The sequence below is a fragment of the Mus caroli genome, chromosome 8, assembly GCF_900094665.2.
Source record: "Mus caroli chromosome 8, CAROLI_EIJ_v1.1, whole genome shotgun sequence".
NCBI classification, from domain to species: domain Eukaryota; kingdom Metazoa; phylum Chordata; class Mammalia; order Rodentia; family Muridae; genus Mus; species Mus caroli.
This window is the reverse complement of record NC_034577.1, coordinates 17,114,451-17,119,245: the sequence shown is the minus strand read 5'-3', so window position 1 is coordinate 17,119,245 and position 4,795 is coordinate 17,114,451. Positions and strand designations below refer to the sequence as shown.

The following is a 4,795-nucleotide window of genomic DNA, read 5'->3' as shown; positions in this document are numbered from 1 at the left end:
TGGTTTTATTGGAGTAGGTGTGGCCTCGTTGAAGGAAGTGTGCCACTGGAGATGGGCTTTGAGGATTCAAAGCCCCGGCCAGGCCAGTGCTTCCTCTCTCTGCCTGTGGATCAGGGAGATCCACAGTTCTCAGTTACTGCTCCAGCACCATGGCTGCCATGCTTACTGCCCCTGAGTCTGAAACAGTAAGCAAGCCCCCAGTTAAACACTGTCTTTTATACGAATTGTTTGGTCATGGTGTCTCTTCACAGAAATAAAACAGTGACTAAGACATNTCCCTAACTTTTTATTGAAATGTCAAGAATTTATTGGAATATCTCAAAAATAGTTAAGACATACATTGTCTTCCACCTAGACTCACCAATTGTTAATAATTTTTTATATTTGTTTGTTGTTTCTTTTTTCCCCTGTTTTCTGTTTTAGCCATTTAAGAGTTGGTGGTAGGCTCTCACCTCCCCCCTGCCCCCCATCGCTGTGGCAGCCTACTTGCAGATGTCTTTCCTCCTACCCTGCCTCCATTCCTTGGGGGCTCAGCTGAACCTAGGAACTGACCCTCTCATCCCTCCCTCCTGGCCCATTCCCATTCCTCTGAGTCAGACCCTGATACCTAGAAACACTGAGAGCCAGAGTGCCCACATTTGACTAGGACTCAGGTAGGTCATTTTCTCAAAGAATCAATGGGACAGAGTTGGCTCTTNAATAAAATAANTAAGATTGATAAACCCTTAGCCAAATTAGCTAAAAGATAGATAGAGAAGATCTAAATTAATAAAATTAGAGGCAAAAGTGGGGATATCACTGAGAAAATAGACACCGAGAAAATCTGGAGAATCATAAGGACAGACATACTTTAAAAATCCGTACTTCACCAAAGTGGAAAACATCAGAGAAATGGATACATTTCTTGGTATATAGGACAATACCAAGGTAAAATCAGATAAACAGCTTAAACAGACCCTTAGCACCTAGTCATACAGAAGCTGTAATTAAGTCTCCTAACCAAGAAAAGCCCAGGGACAGCCAGAGTCAGTGAGGAGTTCTACTAGACCTTCAGAGAATTAATGCCAGTAATCCTAAAATTATCCCACAAAAATAGAAACTAAGAAACATTACTTAATTCTTTTTATGAGGCCACAATTGTCCTGCTACCTAGAGAAAGAAAGAAAAAAATTAAAAACCACTATCCCTCAATGAATCGAGAAGCAAAAATTCTGAATAATTAAAGAACTAAAGACTCATCATCTCCAGCCTGCAGTTTTACTACCAAGCAGCTTCAGTAACAAAAACAGCATGGAATCAGCATCGACACACTGACCAATGGATAGAATTAATACCCTGGCAGAAGGCCACATACACATGAACACCTGATTTTTTCAAAGAAGCCAAAAATACACACTGGTAAAAAGCAGCATCTTCAACAAATGATGCTGGTCAAACTGGATGACTGCATGTAGAAAAATGCAAATATTTCCATACTTATCACCCTGCACAAAACTGNACAGTAAATGCATCATGGACTTCAACATTAGGCTGGATACACTGAATCTGACAGAAGAGAAAGTGGTGACTAGTCTTGAATTCAGTGACACGGTAGATGACTTTCTGAACAGAGCACCAATAGCACAGGCACTGAGAACAATAAAAAAATGGGACCTTCTGTAACTGAAAAACTTNTGTATGGCAAAGGACACCAGACAGTGTCCTATTACTGGAAAGACCATGACCACAGCAAGTCTTTTAAAAGAAAACATTTGACCGGGGCTGGCTTATAGGTTCAGAGGTTTAGTCCATTATTGTCATGGTGGGAAGCCTTGTAGGGCACAGGCAGACATAGTGTTATAGAAGGAGCTGAGAGTTCTACATCTGGACCAGCGGGAAGAGATATATATCCTGGGCCTGGATTGAACATTCTGAAACCTCAAAGTCCACCCCCAGTGGCACACTTCATCCAGTAAGGCCACACAGTGTCCTAATCCTTTCAAATAGTGCCACTACCTATGAGCCTTGGTGTGTGTGTGTGTGGGGGGGGTGGCATTTTCATTTAAACCACTAGGGCCTCATTCAGACAAAGAAGGAAACTACAGAATGGGAAATGATTTATTTTACCAACTAAACATCCTATGGAGGGCTAATTTCCAAAATAAAAAATAACCCAATTGGGTACCCCCAAAATGGGGCACAAGACTAAACAAGGAGTTCTTAAAAGATGAAACACAAACAGATGAGAAACACTTAAAAATATCCAACATCCTTAGTNGTCAGGGAAATGTAAATCAAAACTACCTTGAGATTTTATCTTATACCACTCAGAAGCATGAAGATCAATGCAACAAATGACAGCTCCTGCTGGCGAGGGTCCAAGGAAAGGGGAACACTCCTCCATTGCTGCTGGGAGTGCAAACTTGCAGCCACTATGGAAATCAGTGTGGGAGTTCCTCAGGATGTTGGGGATAGAGCTACCTCAAGATCCAGCTATACCATGCTTAGCCATATACCCAAAGGACACTACATCCGACGATATAGACATTTACCCCTCCACATTCATTGCTGCTCTACTCATAATATCCAGAAATTGGATATGGCCTGGATTTCCATCAAAAGATAATGAAAACTTGAAACATTTATGCAATGGAATATTATTTAGTTTTTAAAAATGGAACTATTAAACTTGCAGGTAAATGGATAGAGCAAGAAAAAAAAATCATCCTGAGTGAGGAAACCCACACCCATAAAGATAAATACTCTCTGATTCTCTTACATGTGGNTGCTAGCTTTTGAGCCTTCAGTAGCCATGCTNCTATCAATATAACCACTGAGATTAGGCACCGAATAAGACACAAGTGGGGCGGGGGGAGATCTCCAGGAAAGGGGAAATAGACTATATAGTTAGAGACAGAAAAAAAGGGTATTTAGCAGAGANGGAGCGGGGGGAAACAGGGTAAGGGTGGGAATGCGGGGAGGGACAACTATTGTTGAGGGTCATTGGAAGGGTCATATGGAAACATACTGGAGTAGAAGCTCTTAAAATATACACACATATGAAAGAAATCTAGATGGGTCACCAAAAATACTGAGGAGACAAAGCCCAACTAGGCATCTCTTACCTTCAAGTGGACCCTCTAGTGCCAGGAATAGGTTATAGCTAATTGAACTGTTGGACAAAGGGAGCCCCATGGGAGCCATCAGAGAACTCAGGATATTGGTTGTCTCTGCAAAATGAGATTAAGGGCCTATTACTGAAGAGAAAGCATACGTATCTCATTAAACTCGCAGTCAAGGTGGTGCTGGACTAGACCCTTCATCCCTATGACTGGTTTTCATGGTACTGGAAAGCACTCTGCTTGCTACCCGAGGAGAAAGGTAACCACCAACCCTGTTACGAACCCTGTCACCTATAACGGTGACATATCTGCAAGATGTGCTGGTGCAATCGTGGAGCAAAAGTGAAGTGGAACCTTCTAGATTCCTTGGGAAGTTAGTGATGTTAAATGATGTCTGGCTGGGGCACACAGGTGAAAGGATGCATTAGTGAAGTAGACACAGATGAAGGTGAAGAGACACAGGAAACCTGCATCAAATCTTATACTTTCCCGAGCCTTCGAAGAGCCAGAGCAGTTAGCACTCCCTCCCTCTGATGACTCCCCCCACCCCTGGTGTGTGTGGGGCAAATGCCAGCCTTGAGAACAGATGAAAAGCAGCACAACCCAATCTCCATGTAACTCACATCTCCTTTTGATTAACAACATTTCTCTGGGTGCAGATGGCTCCTGCCCTTGAAGGAAGCAGAAGCCAATATCCTTGAAATGATAAAGGCCCACTCTTGGACTATGGGAAAGAGACAATCAGGAGTTCCCAGGCAGATCTGACCACTTTGTAACTATACACCAGTTTCTGATAGCACAAGTTACTTTTTCCTGGTCAGAAAGGTCCCTTTCTAGCTGCACAGTTCTGCTCCGCTGTCTGAACAAACGTTATCAGGTTTGAAGGATGGCATTTCTTTACCCTCTCATGTAATGAAGGCCAAGGCTTGGAAAGCCTGTTTTTTCCTTTATAAACCCCCTTCACTTAGACCTGGGGGTTCACTCTCCTTCCTGTTCCATCAGGAAAGGTTGGTGGCCCAAGCTGGAGCTTGAATCAAGACCCTCATGTGACAACATCGGGTTGTGATTCCTGGTGGTCTCTTTGGGGTTTTTACAATCTGGGCACAACAAAAGGATGTTCTGATATAGCAAACACGTGGAAGGATGCTTGATGAAGGAGTATAAATATGACCCCACAGACAGTGGGAGACAGGCACTGAGCATTGGTTTGGTTTGCTCCACCTCACTGTTCTTTACTAACAACACACATATATTGGTTTGTCTTATATAGTGTTGAGCTCAACTTGTGGCAATGCTGCCATAGAGAGAAACTTGCCCAAGAACTGCTCGTGAAGTTCCTGTGGCAATTTGCCATTTCAGCGACCTTGTCTTGGGCGGGTTGGAGAGTCTTGAAGTTTCTTCAGGATTGAATTACAGTTGCTGGTTTGTGCCTGATGTCTGCCTGCCAAAAGGACTGGACTGTAGTTGCTAGTCCATGTGTGTTATCTGCCTGCCTAGAGGGCTGGTCTGCAGCTGCTGAGTCATACTTGATGTTTGCTAGAGGACTGAACTGCTGAGAAAGATCAAGCCTGCCCCCAAAGAACTAATGCTGAACAGCTCCACTTCTCCCATATCCTAATATCTTTTCTCTTCCATTTCCTCTGCTGGGCGGCAGGCTAGAGGAGAGCTTGAACACTTATTAAGAGTAGCTTGCA

At 43.3% G+C, this 4,795-nt stretch overlaps 1 long non-coding RNA gene across 1 annotated transcript in view; it reads right to left on the bottom strand.

The window, feature by feature from the left end:
• The window catches only part of LOC110300397, a 14,878-nt gene that overhangs the window by 7,486 nt on the left and 2,597 nt on the right, over positions 1-4,795 (bottom strand). The window contains exon 2 of the long non-coding RNA XR_002378565.2: positions 3,105-3,209. This is a non-coding gene — a long non-coding RNA (uncharacterized LOC110300397). The remainder of the gene's footprint in view (positions 1-3,104; positions 3,210-4,795) is intronic.